This window comes from Capsicum annuum, chromosome 4, assembly GCF_002878395.1.
Source record: "Capsicum annuum cultivar UCD-10X-F1 chromosome 4, UCD10Xv1.1, whole genome shotgun sequence".
NCBI classification, from domain to species: Eukaryota; Viridiplantae; Streptophyta; class Magnoliopsida; order Solanales; family Solanaceae; genus Capsicum; species Capsicum annuum.
Genome location: NC_061114.1, coordinates 52,364,384 through 52,384,281, shown reverse-complemented (window position 1 = coordinate 52,384,281; position 19,898 = coordinate 52,364,384).

Here is a 19,898-nt window from a genome sequence, read left to right as displayed (position 1 = left end):
GCTCTTGATCGATCTCCTATCTTACCTACCTGAGGACCTCCACAAGAACCCTATAAAATACCCTAACAAACATGCAGACTACCTTAAGTTGGGGGAAAAACTACCCTAATCAAGGGAATACTCTGACCTAAAAAACTATTCGCTCCATAATTAGGTCACTCTCTTAAGAAATGGCTAAAGGCTCCATCACTATAACATGGCCCCAATATTGTAGTAAACCTGGAAGATCCGGCTTACCTGGAATAACCACCATTGCTGGAATAACCAAAAGATAAACCCCTCCAAGGATGACCACTACTCTAGCCAGGGTGGTCACTATAACTAAACTAGCCTCCATCGATAATTTGAAAAGCAGTATTTGTAGGCCTATTAGACTGGACCTAATACTATGAAGTCTGACTCGAAGGGTACATACCCTGAGAACCACTACCTCTAAATTGTGAGATGCTACGGCTCCAACTAAAACTATCCTGATATTTCTGCCTGTTATTATTGCCGCTTTGCACCTCGTGATGCATGTTCTACATAAATTGAGAATTATCAGAAACCTTAGCAAGATATCTACTTTTAGCAATCAAACTCTACTTATCCATACGAAGAAGGATTCTTAATCCCCAAACAAATCATTAAACCTTTTTATACTTAGTAGTTAGAATAGATGTCGCATGCCTAGTCAACTAATAAAGTCAAGATTCATACTCTACAAAAGTCATAAAATCCTGTTAAAACCTTGAGAACTAATCCCATATATGATTTCTAATGTTATGAGGCATATAATTTTCCAATAAGACCTCGGAGAACTGACTTCGTAACATAAGAGGTGATCCAGTTGACGTAATATTAAGTTGACCTCTCCACCCATGTTTGGCTACCAGATCAAACTAAAAATTAGTGCAATCCATACCATGAGTCTCAATTAGGCCTAAATTATGAAGCCTAATATCATAATAAATCATGAACTCATAAGCATCCTCTCTCGGTGCACCAGAAAATCTAGGCAGAGCCAACCTCAAGAATCTACCAAGCATCTTCTACTCCTCAACATATTTAGTAGTCTAGGAAACCACTGGCTAAGCATCTACCAGTTGAGTAACCGCTGGTACAAAACTGACCTTATCTTTGAGAGTCACAGCTACAAGATGCTCTCATACCTTAGTACCACTCCGATCTGTAGAGTGTACACCATCAGTCGGTGCACCAAAAAACCAATCCTAAAAGCTGAACCAACGCATCTCTGAGCACTGAAGAAGAAATAAAATCTGATAGACCCTAGGATACTCCCTAGACCACCACCAGCTAGTGTGGAGAAATCTCTGGCTCGTAAGAAAGAATAGGGTGTGGGGACAGCCCCTTATCCCATTCCTTTACTAAGGCTACATCTTTAGGTTTCTTCAATCTCTAGCTCATCAAAGAACTATGACAAGATCCTAAGGCACGAGTTAAAGGTCCTTATCTCTTGTAGCAGTAGAACGTGTCCTAGCCATCCGCAACAGAGTGAAACTAAAGATATTTTTAATATCCAACTCAGAATCTAAGAACAAATGAGTAAAAGAAGTGAGGCTTTCCTAAGAATATCCTATAGCCTCTAGAAGATAATACCATTATTATTCTGATCCATGGGACTCTATCAAAAACTAGCTCTTGTCCAAAAAATACTAGTGAACCTAGTGCTTTGATAATAATTTATCACGACCGAATTTATAAGTCATGATGACACTTACTTTACCTTGATAATTGATAGGTCAAACCATATCCCTGAGATAGAAAAAATGGGATAACTTTGTGGGAAATGGGCATCAAAGAGGGGAATTTACAAGTAAAGACTTACAATAATAATACAAGTAATCGTAATAGTCTAAATGATAGATATAGGTAATAATAACATCCAACAAACTAGTAGTGGAAATACAAGAGATGATAGCCAAAAGGAATATAAGTACTGTAATAGTAAAAAATAACTCAGTCTTGAATAATGAAAAAGTAGAAAAAGATAAGAGAAGGAAACAAGAAAACACTAGCTCCAATTGCTTACCCCATTTCTGATCTCAAATCATCACTATGGCTCCAAGATCTCACCTTATCTCTAGAATTAAATTAGCATAATCACATCATCAACGACAACTACTAGTACTCAGATCTGCACCAAAAAGGTACAGAAGTGTAGTATGAGTACCAAAGTCATAGTTACTCAGTATACTTTATCGGCTAATTGAGATAAATAATAATATAAGCACAATAATATATACAATAAAAAAGCAACATCAAAAAAATGAGAAAATTTTTAATAATTCTTCAAATGCTATTGTAATAACCCATAGTTTTTCCTAGCTTGAAATCGTCCCAAGAATGTTAAAAGCATTCCTTGAAAGATAAATCCACTTTTTTACACGTTCTATTTTTAAGATTTTCATTTTTTTTTCATGAGGGAAATTGAATTATCTTTCAAACGATACCAATTTCATCAAAATCTGACATCGGAAGAGAAAGTTATGGCCAACATATAGAAGGTAGTAAAATCGCCCATATGCGACGGTGAGGCCAACGGACCATTGAACTAGCAACGGACCGTCTACCCCGAACATCGCATAAAGGTACTAAGAACTACCTTCTTCCTTGGAGTGATGGCCTAGGCCGACAGACCTTTGGACTAGCGATGGACCGTCACTCAGGTCATTGCAATGGAAACAATAAGGCCACCTTTTGGATAAGGTATGACAGTCAGGTTGACAGACTGTTAAACTTATGAGGGACCATCGCCCAAGCCTTCACAACCAAAACAGTGTGACCCCATTCTTCCTAGAAGCAATGGTCAGGGCCGATGGACCATCAACCCAGTGACGGACCATCGCACCCACCATCACAGGTCCTATTTAATTTTTTTAAGTCGTTTTAACAGAGGGATTTTTGTCATTTACCACCCACTATATATATACCCAATTAGATCCAATTGCAGCCATTTGGTTCATCATTACTTCACAACCAATATTAGGGTTTCTCTCTAACATAAATGTCCAAGAACAAAATCCAATCTTCTTCAAGAACTAAGGAATTTCCAATACTTCAAGTTCAAGAACATCAAGAATCTTAACCCAGGTATGCATAGTGTTCATTCATGGACTCCATTCGTTCATGAAGTCCAAGAATCTATTTTTCAACTTCATGTTATGGATTTTCTTTTTGATTTCATGATTGGGTTGTTTTTGTTCACGGTTGATAAATGAGAAATTAAATTTTACTCCATGTTGGGTGATAATTTCTATGTGGGTTTAAATATTATAGATATAGATTCATGCAAACCTATGACTAAACCCTTGAATGATGAAATTAGAATGTCACCATGATGTTTAATTTTTGAACAATAATGTTTACATGCAGCATGCCTACAATATATTTGATTTAATGCCTAAATAAAGGAAAAATGCCTAGCTAACATGTTGTCATGAAATCCCCATGTATGTATAAGCTTATGTTTGATGAAATTCTTTAGTAAATGTATTATGGTGATTATTATGTATTCAGGAAAGTCATGCTCGTTCAGTTTCCTTCTATCGAGTCCTGGGGGTACTTGTACCCAAAATATTAGTTATGTGCCTAGAGCCATGTTATGTTTTCATGATACTCTCAGTCAAGCTATGAATCCTTAGACTTCAGATAGTCTTATGACTCAAGAAATCTCCTTCATCTCATGAACTTAGTCAGTTGTCAGATATCAGTAGTATTTCATTAGTCAACAGAATTTAGTAACTCAAATCATGTTCAGTTCAGTAAATCATGTTCAGTGTCTATTCAGATGGGAGTAGAAATTAGCACCAAGTGAACCCAATAGTGGGAAGTCACCTGTTATATGAGGGTGTGATTCTTAGAAGAAATCCTTGCATTTCAAAGCTATGTAGCCAACATAGGTTGAGACATCATAGCCTACTCTACGGGGGTAGATGAGGTGGCTTAAACTATTATAGGAGGGTTCCCACCGTTCCCACTAGAGTTACCTGTTATATGATGGTTACTCACATGTGTTCCTTACCAGTAGTGCGGTATTGACACTCTTCCAATCAAGGCATATATTGGACCCTAATTCAGCTATAATGCATCATTTGGGGCATGTCAGTTAGATGATTACTTCTCATAGTTTCAGTATCAGTATCAGTCAAGAACTCAGATAGTTCTTCAAATTTTAGGACTGTCAACTACAGTAAATTCAGACACAGTACGGAACTCAGCTAGTTCCATCATATTCAGGACTGTCAGATACAGTCACTCATTTTATCAGTTATATCAGTTATCAGTATGTGATGTTCTTAGTATTCAGATTCTATAATCATATTATCATGGTATCAGTGTCAGTTTTTATATTTTATATATGTACTCTCACATTCATGTTAGACAGTCAGTTAGCATTGATCATGCATGTGAACCCTTGCATATAGCCTACCTCACATGCATACTAAGTATATTCCATTATGTTGATGCATTTGTGCTAAGGCGATTTCTTTATATGTTACACCATAGGTTTAGAGATACGAGCTCCAAAGCAGCAGTAGATTCCAGTCTCAGTAGTCAGAGTTAGAAGTGAGTCCTCATCTTTCAAGGACATTATTATTCCTTATTATCTCATTTATTAGTTTATTAGTTGGTGTAATTTGGGGACATGTCTCATCAACTCCTTACTCAGATAGTTCAGTCAGTTAGAGGCTTTCTAGACTATTATGTTCAAATAGTTATTTCAGTTGTTTTGGGTATTTCCAAGCCTTTTTTAGATGTTATGTTTTACTTCAGATATGTGATCTTTATGGCCATTCAGTTTATGTTTCCAAATTATTCAGTATTTTATGCAGTATACAGATAAAAATATAAGTCATGGGTTAGCTTGTGGTCTTTCGGGGTCATCAGCATCATGTAGCGTTTTGGGTACCAGATTTGGGTCGTTACAACTATACTTGAATAAATACATAAACCTTGAATAGTAACATAAAGATAACACCATTTTAACTATTTAATTGTCCCCAATAAGACTATAAGTACGGAAAGGTAAATAACCTTATACGGGCCCCCATAATCTCGAATGGTGCAAGCAGGAAAGTAAAAACTAAAACTCCATCGATTTACCAATTATCAATCCATAATCATGATACATATGTGTCATAACATATCATAATTGTCTCTCGTATGTTAGACTTAAAACAAAACTCATATCTTTAACATTATCATTATTTGTCGGACTTAACTGAAACTCATATACTTAAATGTGGGACTTCAATTGGAACTCGTATCAACTTCCAATCATCAAAATATCATATTAACCATATAACCACCATCCTCAATCTACCAAATATACAATAAAAAGAATATAATTCATCTAAGGTGGGTTGAGGGGCCTACTTCTAATTTTCAAAATCCATTCTAGAGAAACTCCCATCCCATACTTGGTTAAGGTATTGAAATCCACTTTTAGAAAATAAATAATTAATAATTAAACCTAAGATAGTGAATTTTACCTAAACTTCAGCAACTAAGTAAATAATGCCTAATTTATGGTTACTTAATGGGCTAAACATCCCGAATTATACTAATTATATCATTAAGACCTAATTCCCAACACATATCTAACACATTATCATAAATATAATAAGAGACCAGTTGGCCAGAAAAAATAGTCACTTTTTTCAAAAAATTTTTTTACTTTATAAAATTTGTGGTGTTTCACCATGGAAATTCCAAAAACAATTCTAAATTAGTTTTCTGAAAAGTAAAGACACTTTTAGTTTTTTTCACTTTTCTCAAATTCCAGTTCAAACTTTTATTATTATTACATATAACGTCAATTTTTTAAATTTTTACACAAAGAACTAATACAGTCGTATTAATGTTGATATTAGTATTTTCAATGTCCTTGTATGGTCTTACTAAGTTAATTTCCCTTGTTCTTAAGCCCCAGTTAATCCATGCATGCCTTTGTTAGTAGATTTCTTTTTAATGGATCTGAGATCTCTATACTTCTCAAGTGTTGACTATACATGTATATTGCTTTTTTTATTAATTCCTTAATTGGCATAAATTATTTTTCCTTTTCTATTTGGGGATGTATGGTTTACTGGAAGTTCATCAGATAGATGTGGAGGGAGTGTGACCAACTATTTTTTCTCAAAAGTATGTGAAATGACGTGATAATTGTTTGACAAAATTTGGCAATTATATCAGTTTCATGCCTTCTTTTTGGTGTGTAAAGTTGCTAAGAATGGAATTTTTACATTATTTGATACATCTCTTAGTTATGATAAATCAATAACTGGGTAAACCAAATTTGTTAACTATATTGCCATTCACAATTAGTGATCATTTATAGTTATTTGGTTAGCTAGTGTTACAAAATAGGTAATACCATAACAAAAATTATGTGGATCCTTCTCATAATTGAAATTTGAGTAGATGTTGTTTTTACATAAAATAACTATTATACACGGACTTTTCAACTCTTAAATAGAGTATTATAGTTCTAGTACTATATATCAAGAACTCTGTCTCGCTATAATAGCTTTAAAGACTTTAAACTAATTTTAAGATTTACATTTGATTGTATGTTAGTAGGTAAATTAGTTAGTTGAGTGATTTTGATTATTTTTAAAATTTGGGACTATAAAATTACATTTAAAAAAAACTTTCCAAAAGTCTAAAAAAAATTCCAAAATACATGGCCAAAAACAACTCCAACTAAAACTTCAACTCTAATTTCAAAAAGTTTTAGTTTTCATAGCCAAACTCCTACTAAGATTAAGCTCAATCTAGAAGAAAAGTAAACCTAGCCTACCTCAACGCTATAGAATGCTCGGTGAAATCTACTAAGTCAATGATTTCCTTCCGAGCAGCCTCTTCAAGATATCACGCTATCAAAATCATAATCTATCCATCAAAATAAGTACAATGATACCAATATTGCACTTTTGGGCTTCAGATCAAAAATCAATTAAAATCTCATGCGGGGCCCTCTTGCAGAATAACACTTTTGAAATTGTCAATGCGTCCCTCTAAGTTCAAGAAATATTTATTATCAAGAATGGGTAACTTCCGAGCATAAATGGTGATACAATTAACCCACCAATATTTTAGAGATTACCAAAAAGAATAAGAGATTTAATCATGAAACTGATAGAAGCTTACCAAGACTTTGAAGAAGAAAGGCATTATCCAAGCTTATGAACTCCCTAAAATCACCCAATAATAGTTCTCCTAAATTTTGACACTTTTTGGGTTCTATACACTTAAAAATGGGTGATAAATGGTAGAAAATGAGATAATTGGGCATTTTTATGCACTAGGCGTTGCTAAACCGGGCCCTGGGCCGTGCTAAAATGCCTAGGTGTCGTTAAAAAGATACTAAAGCACTAACGTCAAGCCGTTTAAGCGAAATGTGGCGCTAAAACTGCACTTCCTATATTGGTAGGGCTTCTTAAGAGCCATATGAATGCTAAATCTCCCTTCACTAACGCGCCCATACAGCTGCATTAGCGGTCACACGAGCTGTAATGCACCAGCTGGAGAGTTGGAATTTCTTGTTTCTATGTGACCCTTAGGTATTTATTGAAAATCCTGTATACAAAAATGAATTATGCTATCCTGTCAAATTTAATGTTTTCAACTCACTGACATTTTAGAAATTTCCATTCGAGATCGTCTCGAGAAAAGTGGGTCCCACACGCAAGTGCTACTTTCTTAACTTTTGGCGAACGACTCAAAATGAGTCCCAAAGCCTCGAGACCCAAACCAAAGGTTTTTCTAGCCTAAAATAAACATTTAATTGCTATTGAAACCTTTAGAATGGGTATACAAGCTCGTTTGAATGAAATTTTCCCAATAGCCAATTGTATCCATCGAAGACTTCAAAATAGGGAATAGGCTCTAAACACCAAACAAACTACCTGGTAATTAAATTGTAAGCTTCAACAAGTAATAAATTACTTGGGGTAGCTATAGAAAAGCTCTAAATGAAAAAAATTAGCAGAAATCTAGAAAATAACCTGGAGGTTCATTAGATATGGTATACATATTCCTTGTGTCAACATGGAGCAAACAACTTGGTTTGAATAAACCTTACTTTGATCCTCCTTTACTAGGTCAGTGCCCCAAGGTTTAATATTTCTAGTGTCAAACCACCTAAGAGGTTACCTATGCTTTCTTCCATAGAGTACCTCGAATGTTGCATATCGATGTTAGAGCGATAGGTGTAGTAGTATGAAAACCATCAAAATAATAGAAACTAGTCCCAATAACGACTAAATCAATAACATAGGATCTCAACATGTCCTCTAGCACCTAAATCTTCCCCTCTGACTTTCCATAAGTTTGAGGATGAAAATTCATGTTAAAAGTGAGTTTGGTGACCAACTCCTCGTGCAACCTATCCTTAAATTTAGAAGTGTACTTTCCGTCTCTATACGAAATGATGGTAGGAAGCATCTCATGAAGACTCACTACTTCTGTGATGTACAATTTTGCTAATTTTTGGGAGCATTAGTCCACTGAAACTGACAATAAGTAAGCTCATTTTTTCAACCGATCTAGTATCACCCAAGTGGAATATATTTCTCTAAGGTCTTAAGAAGACCTACCACAAAATCCGTAACAATGTTCCCCAATTTCCACATAGGTATATGCGTTCTCTAAAGCCACGTCATATGTATTTGTTGTTCATACTTCACCTACTGATAGTTGTGATACTTGGACACACAATCCACTATGTCCCTCTTCATTTTAAGCCTCCAATAAATCTTCTTTAAGTCACGATACATTTTAGTTGTATCAAAATGAATATAATAATACAAACCATGGACATTTGAGAATGTATCACAAATAAAATCATCTACTCACGGAATACATAACCATTCCTTAAACCACAACAATGCACTTGCATCAAGAGTGGAAACTGCCACTATCCCACACACCACTTTATTGTTTAGCACATTTAATTTTTTATACTCAAACTTCTTGGCCTTAATATGATCCAGAAAGGTTGACCTCACCTCAAAACTAGCCAATGCTCTGCCCCTGTCTTAAACCCTAAACTATATACTCCGAGATGATAGAGTTTGAAACTTTCTATCTAAAGGTCGCTTGGACACCCTCAAGAATGAGAAACTGTCCATACTCACAACCTTTTGTCTCAATGCGTTTGCCACCATATTGGCCTTACTTGGATGATACTGAATAGTCACATCATAATACTTCAACAACACCTATGTCTATTGTCTTAAAATTCAAATCCTTCTAAGTAAACACATATTGTTGGCTATGGTGCTCTTTGAAGACCTCACACTTGACACCATAAAGATAGTGTCTCTAAATTTTTTATGCAAACACCACTGTTGCTAATACTAAGTCATAGGTTGGGTAGCTTCTTTCCCGAGGCTTCAACAACCTCAAAGAATAAGAAATGACATTCCTATGTTGTATTAACAACAACACCCAAGCCTACAAGTGAAGCATTAGAAAATACTAGTAAGTCCTTACCTTCAAATGATCAATAAACAATAGGAATTATAATCAAGACTGTAATGAGCTATTGAAAGCTCTCCTCACATTAGCTTGACCAAACAAATGATACTTTCTTTAGATGTAGCCTAGTCAAGTGTACTACAATAACTGTAAAATTCTTGACAAATCCATGATTATAACTAGAAAGATCCATAAAGCTCCTTACCTCAATCACTAAACTAGGCAGAATCCAATTCTTATCTTCCTCAATCTTCTGGGGATCCACCATCAAACTCTTTTTATACATAACATGCCCCAAAAAGGCAGCAGAAGACGACCAGATCTCATACTTTAAGAATTTAGTAAATAACTACTTCTCCCTTAAAATCTCCAAGGTTACCAATATGCTCTCCTTACCCCTAGAGTAAACTAGAATGTAATCAATAGATACAATAAAAAATAATCCAAGAATGACCTAACTATTCCATTCAACAAGCTTATAAAAGTATTAGATGCATTATTTAGCCCAAGGACATTAAAATATATTTTTTTGGAATGTTCGAGAACCTTATTTGGCTGTCTTTAATCAATACATATTCTCATACTACCATCTTTCTTCTTAAAAAATAGGACCGAAGCACTTGGATGAATAATCCCCTTATCAGGTAGTTCCTGAAATTGAGTATTGAGTTCCCTTAACATTGCTAGAGTGATTTGATAAGGAGCAATATACATTGGGTGAGTATCCAAGTCTAAATCAATATCTATATCTAAATGTATACTTGGTAAATTTAAAGAAAACATTTCTTGGAATTCATAAAACACTATAACTGACTCTATATTAGGGGACCCACACTAACATCCCAAAGATGAGATAAAAATCTTGAACAACCCTTTCCCACTAACTTACTATCTTAGACAAATGATGTAATTTTTACTGGTTTGGGCTTATACACTCCCTTCAACTCTAGTTTATCCATCCTAGGAATAGCTAGAGTCACTATCATAGCATTGCAATTGAAGACAACATGATATGGACATAACTATGTCATACCTAAAATTACATCGGAGTCCAATATATATAAAATAATCGAATCAAACAAAGGCTGAAACCCCATAAATAAGATAGATCAAGAATGGTAAAAATGGGTTACTACCACATACTCACCAACTTGTAGACATATAAAAGAGATAGTCAAGTACATCACAAACCAAATTCATACCCACTATAATTTGTATAAATACATAAAAATAATTATAACTATCAAAAAAAAGAAATTGTACCTATGATCACAGCATCAGAAGCCTCGACACTAGTCTTATTTAGAAAGGCACAACAGTGAGCCTAGTCATTAATCTGAGGTAACTCTTTCCTTGGTATGCTTATCCCCTTGGTGCCGCTATATTCTGGACCATTAAGATCACTTGTCTGAGTTACCCAACTACAATATAAACGAAACCTATCGTTACCTCCTTTTTTATTCTCATTAAAACTATAGCCTGAGTCTAATGTAGCCCCTATCATTTACCTTTCTGAAAGGACTCTCTTTCTAATGAGACCTATAGCACCATAATTGTAACATTCCCACTTGAGAGAAGGATGGTTGGTTGAAGATAATACGATTTTTGAATTCTTATTACCTACGACTGAGGAAAGACCTTAGTTGGATCAATGTAATTTGCAATGCTAATTAATATGGTGAGATGGGTAGGCCTGCTAATCGTGTCACTTGGAATAAAGTCTGTTGAATTTCCAAACAATGTAAGACTTCTTAGTTAACATCTTAAACTAACCCTCATGCATAACCCCTCTAACTTCTCCGTATTTTCCAAAACCTTATTGAACCCTTTTCTTGTAGAAGTCATATGCACCAACAAAACCTGATGATCTTAATTCAAACCCTTGATATAGGAACACATCCTCTTCTACTCATTAGATAAAAACTGAGTAGCATAGTTGAAGATGGCATTGAACTTAGCTTTATAAGCTACAACTGACATATCATCCTGTACTAATGCCAAAAACTCATCCTTATTGTGATTATAGAGGGCCCAAGTAACATCTTCCTTAACAACAGGGCATAAAATTTCTACCAACTCAATAAGGTAAAACAAGTGACCGATATTCCATGTACGCCCTTCACCATTACTTAATAACCTTTTTGAATAGGAAGGTCACGAACTTAAATCCAAGTTACTACACAATACCATCTAGTGTAACCTCTCATAATAGTCAATAATGAACTCAAAAGCATCCTCAAACTCAGCACCCTAAAATGATAGAGGTTTTATCTTCTGAAACTATGTTAATAAATTTTTCTTAATACCAGTCATCACAGAAACTGAAATTAAATAAGGAAAAAATCTAAAGCCTCATCCGTCCTAGGAGACATAACAAAATAGTATAAATACTTGGAGACTGAACAACTGGCATAATAAGAGTAGCTCCAGTACCAGCCAACCTACTCAGAAAATCTAACACTATTGAACAACCTCAACAGATATGAAAGGTAAGGCCAAAATCCCAACTGGTGCTTCCATCTTTGGTCATATATTGCCTATTTCTATACTAGTTCTATATCCTCTTAATGATCTTGAGGTAAGGAAGGTGATACTAATCCTTAATGCTCCAGGCTAGTAGAATCTTGAGCATTTCCCATGATAGTGTGCCTCATCCTTTTCTTCCCATACCTCTTTATCTAACTCATTTTTTTCATATAGCTGGTTATATAGTTAGAGTGGTCAGTGAAGGGGTTGTTATTGGGGTTCCATTCAACCTAGTAGTCACCATCTATAGGTAAAAGAGTAGAGAAAATTTGATACCAATTTTGATCACGAAATACCAATTAGAATCAATTACAACACCAAAGTAGAATGAAAAATAATTTTTCCCAAGTCTCATAGTCTCCCGAAGAAAACTACAAACATCTTTGTGCTTTTTTATAGGACACTACTAGACCAATTTTGGTACAACGAGATTGAAAAACCTAGTCTCAGGTACAAACTTTATCATGACCCAAGTAAACGTGAGTGGCACCCACACCATCTATATTAGGAGAACCAATAACCCCAAAAGAATTTAATAATACTTAGAGAAAATGAAAAGAACTATCCTATTAATTTTTTAAAGATAATCTCGTTCAGCAACTTAAGAAAATACTGAAATAAGTACTAACTAAAAAACCCTTAGAATTTCATAGTCGGAGTACCTTAACATACTAAGAATGTTAAGAAGGGCATGTAACCATAAAAACAAAAAAAATGCATAAGTCCAAACAAAGGACAATTTCATTACAAGAATATTCTGTGGTAGCCCAAATAAGCTATTCACATTGATATCTGGGTCACACACTAGAGTCATGATGTAACCTTAATTACACCTCTAAGATAGTGTAAAGTGGTTGCTAGTCAAACATAGAACCTAAGTAGGTTGGTTTCCATCCCATGAGAAATACGTCAAAAATCTATCAAGAGCTTGCTGATATAATTGGAAATTATGAAAAGTAAAAATGGTGTTTTGTAAAAATAAGAGTAACAGTACGATTGCTAGAAAACTAGGGTTGTGATCAATATGAGATAGTACTAGGATTGTATTCCCCCTAACTTAATAATTCCAGTCCATTTGTGCTCTCCAAACTATCTCAATACCTCACATGAAAAATATAACAAGTTAGGTATCACCTAACCATCTCTCGACCTTGATTTGGGTGAATTTCACTCATTTTCTCTTGTACTCAAAGTGTCGCATTACTAACCCTTGTTTATGATCTTAGATTAACTATCTTCTCTATGTCTCACGCTAAATAGAAAAAAGTTGATATCTTCACCTTTGACCTTCCCATTTTAATTTCAATGAAACTATTTTGGCCTTGGTCCTCCTTGGAAATTGTGCATCTCAACTCAGGAAAATTGTCTAAGTTGAGGATTGCTATCGTAGAGGTTCGTGATTTGAAGTAGGTATGAAAAAGGGCGTAAATAAGAGAAAAGAAAGTAGGGCTGGGTGTGATAGAAAAAGGCAAAAAAAGTTTAAAATTTAAAAGGAAAAAAGAAATAGAATATTGAAACCACACCCAACCTGAATGATCAACCAAAGAATAAAAAGGGAGAAATAAAGTTGGAATAAAGGAAAAGGTTGTTGGTAAGTGTATCCTCGAAACGTAATTGTAATGGCACGGAGGATTAGTCTCTAAAGTCTCAAATATACCATACCAGTCCCTAATCATACTTTACAAGTCGAGTAAAGTGCAAAGAAATTAAAGGCAATCTTTTCGTATTCTATGCACATTGATGGAACTTCTTTTTGAGTGTGAGTGTCTTGTGATTGACCCAGAATTAATACGCTCTATTATACTGTAGGAGTGGGATTTCTTTGTTGTGAGGGTAAATGGATAGTGTTGCTATTGCGTATCAATTTGGGTAGAGTAATTTGCACATATGCATGATTGTTTGCTGCTGACATAATGCCAAGTCTTGATTCCCTTGTGTCACATTATTGTGCTATATAGATATCAACACAATTGGTTTGACGTGCTAAAAATGAAAAAGAGATTGTATTGAAATTAAATTAAAATTGTTATAGGTATCTTAGGTTTATATTGGGTAAGCATCATTGATTTGTATTGTTGTGTTTTTGTTTCCTAAGGACGTACAAATATTCTAAGTTGAGGGTGTTGATTTATCATAGTTTCATGGCACTTTCAATGCTTAAAACCAACAAATACGCAAGTACTTGGTTTATTTTAGGGGATATGATGTGTTTTTGTGCCTATCTTGCAGGAAACTAGGTTCTTGGAGAAAAACAGAAGAAAAGAAGCTGAAAGCTAAATTTTGGGTCACCTACTTTGGCACGTAATAGGCGTAAGTTCCACCTACTAGGAGTAGGTGATATGGAATAGGTGACAGAAGAAAAAAGTCCACAGAATCTGAAGTTGCAAAACAGGTCTACTACCTATGTCATGCCATCTATGGCCCGTAAGTGGCGCAATAGGTGGCCACCAACTCAAATTTCACGAATCATTTTTGTTTTCATTTTTAGTATTTCTATGTAATCTATAAATACGCTTTTTAATTTTTTGTATTAGTCTAGCCACTTTGATGAAGTTTCCGAACTTTATACTCTTACAAACATATTTTTTATTTCAAGATTGACTTTTGATCTTGGGATTCTTGTGTTATTGGTTTTTGGTTTATTTATTGATTTGAGACTTTGGGTTTTATTCATCTATTGTTATGAGATTGATTCTGTGCATTCTTCATTGAATTCCTTGAATTGTTTTGTAACTATGAGCAGCTAAATCCCTTAGCTAGAGTTATGGAAGCCCAGGTGGAATAACAAATTAGGCAAAGTGCAAAGCTGTCCCAAATCAATATTCTTGCATGTATTATAATCGTCTTTGGTTTAAAAGTTTTATTAGCAGTTGCCAATGTTGAAAACCTGCCTTTAATCACTATTTACTTCACAAAAGAAGGAGAGATCGGGAAAAGAAGATCACGATAGTAATTTTAAGCTAATTATCTTCATCAAATTAACTTGACACTCAGAAAGTAATAATTAATTTGCGATCTAGGATAAGGGCTAGTGAGGCGACACTCTTAGACTCAAAAGGTAAAGAGTGAAATTCACAAAAGGCGTTCCCAAGATTTTTAGTGATACATAACTGATCAGATTCTATATGCATGATATTGGGTTAGTTCAACGAAGCACGATAAACCTATGGAATTAGAAAACCAGTGGGAACACAAGCCTAGTGTTCATTTCATATTATTTTTAACGAAAAGCATTCAAGTCTTGTTACTTTTTAAAGATTCTAGCAAATTCCTCTTTTTATTTTTCTGCACTTCCCAGTTATTTCAACAAGTTCGAGAGATATTTCTTGTCACGATCCAAACTAGAGCCTGGCGGTGACGGGTAGCTCTAGTCCTACGTGGACCAGAGATCATCCCCCTCAAAATAACCTAACCAACATATCAACAACAAGTTTCAGATGAATTCTGATCATATGACAAGATAGGGCTTAATAAGGCTAAAAATAGCTCAAGAAATGTCTAACCATTCATCACACAACATACTAAACTAATACACCCAAGTCCACAGTAATCAACAAAACCTCTACAATCCAAAGTCAATAAAATGTCGGGACATTCCTCCAACAATAGCCAAATCCAAGTCTAACAAAGTCTATGGCAAAGATTAAAAAGACCTTGAAATGAATGCTTTCCAAACTATGGAAGCTCACCACTTTAATGTCAACTCACGAGCCACTCTAACACCTGGTCAATTTGTCAAAAAATAAGAAGAAGCTCTAGTCCCTATATAGCATGGGGATATAGCATCCGGAGATGGTTAGCGGTTGGAACGCTAGAATGTAAATCAAGTATAAAGGAATAAAATACTGTCATCAATAAAACCTAGTCAAATTATCATATGCAATCACATGTATACATATATATATAGTACCAGGATAGGGAGAAAGGATTAGCATGAACTTATAAAACCTTTAGTTGGGCTGTGCAGCATAATCATCATATAACAAGGCACCCACAGGATATATGGGCCCAACCCTTCTTTAGTTTGAAGGGCCGCAGTGCTTGTAGCTGCATGAACTAGAGAATATCCATATTCGTATATGTCATTATGGGAGACTCGAATCTCCCAGCATAATCAAGGTGACATAGCACCAAAATATACAATATGGGGGACTCAAACCTTCTATTTATATATCCATTCAGGGGGATTCAAACCTCCCAATCATATATAAACCCATACCAATGTTAGTACTTTGGACTTAACTTTCATGGCTTGGCAACATATCCCACTTTAAATACAAATTTTAATCATCATTCGCACATACACACAACTATTAGTCCATTTACTTACCAAAGGAATCCTGTTGGTATCATCATACCAACCCCACTTGCAAACGTACAACATGACATAACCATTACCATTCAATATTTGGGACTTGAACCCATAGTCTATAAGAAGACCTCAATCCAATTCATTATTTAAGGACTCAGACCCATTTAACCAATTAAATAATCAAGTTTACAATTCAAAACTATTTATGACGCATAAGGTCTTCATGAAACCATTTTCCAACCATTTACATTATTAATCCAATGCCTTTGTTCAAATCATAATTCAATTCAATTTATGGTCACCAAGACCTTTACAAAAGAATTCATCCTTCATAAGCATTTTTATACTAAGCATAAGTTCAAAACACATTTCTTCATGTAAAAAGATCCTTCTCATTGACATTTTCATAAATAGGTTGAGAGCATACCATTATCAAACAATTAGTCAAGTCAAAAATCATTAATTTAGGGTTAACTATGACTCCTTCATTAAACAATAATTTTCATACACACACATGGACAAAACCATTACCAAAAACATGTTTAAACACAAGTGAAATCATGAAAGAACAATACTAAGCATTAGGCATTCAAACACCGAACCATTTATTTCAAAACCATTATTTATGATTCAAGAAACAATGCTTAAAACACATGTTTTTTATGAATAACAATGAAGAAAGAGTCACATGCCTTATACACGAAGATTCACAGAAAGAACTTGACTCTGGAGCCTTTAGATGAACACCATGTAGAAACCCTAGCCCAATCTTCAAGAGAGAGTTTAAAGTGGATATTAAGAGTTCTTTTATCCTTCTAAGTGAGGAATGAGGGACTAAATAGTTTTATAAGACATGGGGTCTAGCCTTGACTCCTTAGCATGAGTCGTACCCTACATTATGACTAGTACCCATCTAATCCATACACTAAGAAAAATACAAAGGCTAGACACTAAACAACATATGGTTTGGACCATACTACTCATATCATTATCATACGAGTCATATGATACCATTGAATCCAGAACAGAACTTGGCCAATGTGACACTAACCAACATACGACAAGGTTCCTTGACCTATATCAACACTATACAAGTTGTATGGTGCGAGTTGTATGATGCACTGAATGTTCAAGACCCAGAATTTTTTCCATGGGCCAATGTTTGGGGTGTTTCAGTCTCCCCCCAACCTTTAGGATCATTCATCCTTGAATGATGAGATGAGTCACTACAAGCATAATTGAACTCCAAACATCTCTACTCTTACCTTTAAGAATGAAAATAAAACACCAAGAGATTCACAATATATCATCAACAAAGATATACATCAAAGGTTTTAAGAACAACACATACCTAAAGCACGATTTTCCAAAATCAAAAATAGGAATGGATAATTGGACTTCATGTCCTCCTCGGCTTCCCAAGTATCTTCCTTAAACTTTTGGTTCGGCCATAGAACTTCGCCAAAGCCACATTTATTGTTTGTAACCTTTGACTTGCCAATCCAAGATACTCCTCGGGACCTCCTCATAATACAAGTAATCCAAAATGCGAAGGTCCTCCAAAGGGAAAACCAACGAAGGATCACCCACTCATTTCCGCAACATGGAATACCGGATGAATGGAACTCATGCTAGAGGGAAATTCCAAATTATATGTAACATTACCAACCCTTCCAAAAACCACATATGGTCAAATATACTAGGTACTAAGCTTCCCCTTCTTCCAAAACTGCATTACTCCCTTTATGTAAGATACATTCAAGAAGACCCAATCTCCAACCTCAAATAACAAGTCCCTTCGCCTCGCATCTACATGGGACTTTTGGAAACTTTAGGCAGTCTTAAGCTAATCCTGAATCACCTTTACCTTTTCCTAGCTTGATGAACCAAATTCGAGCAAAACATTTCCGCTTTACCAACTTTAAACCACCCAATAAGAGACCTACACCTCCTATCATACAATGCTTTAAACGATGCCATACAAATGCAAGAATGGTAACTATTATTACAAGTGAACTCAATCAAAGGAAAATGGTCGAACTAAATACCCCTATAAGCATTCATACAAGCATGTAACGTATTCTCTAAAGTTTGAATAGTCCTTTTGGCTTTCCTATCCGATTGCGGGTGAAAAGTTGTAAAAATGCTCCCTTTAGTCTCCAAACCACACTGAAAAGAGCTCCAAAAATTGTTATTAGAACTGAGTTCCACGATATGAAATAATTGAGACAGGCAAACCATAAAACATTATGATTTCCTGAAGGTACAACCTCGCATTATCCTCGACAAAATAGGTGGTCCTCATGGGATAGAAGTGAGCGGACTTGGTCATCCTATCCACTATTACCCAAATGGAGTCACACTAATTTTGTTACTCGAAAGACCTATAATGAAATCTATTTTAATTATCTCCCATTTTCACACCGGTAATTCAATCTCTTGAAGCAGCCTATATCCCATAAGTGTTCCCCCTTCACTTACTGACATACCATATACTTAGCAACTAATTCAACTACATCCCTCTTTATGTTATTCAACCAATACATCTCCTCGAGATCATGATACATCTTTTCTGATGAACCGTCTACCATGACTCATAGGCCTCGTGAAAAATCCTACCTCACAACCCATCCACATTGGGAACATACAACCTCTCTTTGTACCTCAAGATACCATCACTACCAATCTCAAAGGCCATCCTCTTTTGTTTTCCCTTATCATCCTTGATCTTCATTGAAAGTGGATCTAACACATGTTTCTCCTATATTTTTGAACTAAGATATGACTTTGCCACCTGTTGAACAACCACACCACCATCCTCAGAGTCCAAAAGAAAAACTCCAAGTTATCCAAACGGTGAATATCCTTAATAAATTCCCACTAACCTTATCCACACGTGATAAAATACCTATGGACAACCTTCTAAAAGCATCAACAACCTTGTTAGCTTTACCTGGATGGTAGTCAAGACTCACATCATAGTCTTTCAGCAACTCAAGCCACCTCTTTTGCCTTAAATTAAGCTCTTTTTGGGTGAACACATACTATAGGCTCTTATGATTAGAAAAGATATCAACATGTACCCCACATAAATATGAATACAACCTCTAAAAACTCCATATCTTGAGTGGGAAAATTCCTATCATGAACCTTCAGCTAGCTAGAGGCATAGGTAACCACCTTTCCATGCTGCATTAACACATAACCCAAACCAATCTAAGATGCATCACAATAAAACACAAATCCCATCATACCCACAGGTAGAGTCAAGACTTGAGCTAAAGTCAACTTATGTTTTAGCTTTGCCAAACTAACTTCACAAGGATTAGACCACAAGAAATTTACTTTATTCTAAGTTAATTTGGTAAATGAAGATGAAATAGAAGAAAAACTCTCCACGACCCTCCTATAATAACTAGCCAAACCCAAGAAACTCAGAATATTAGTTGGATTCATGCGTCTATGCCACTTATTAATCACAACCTTTTGAGGATCCACTATAATCCCCTAACTAGACAAAACATCGCCCAGAAAGGTTGCGTCATGCAACCAAAATTCTTATTTAGAGAACTTA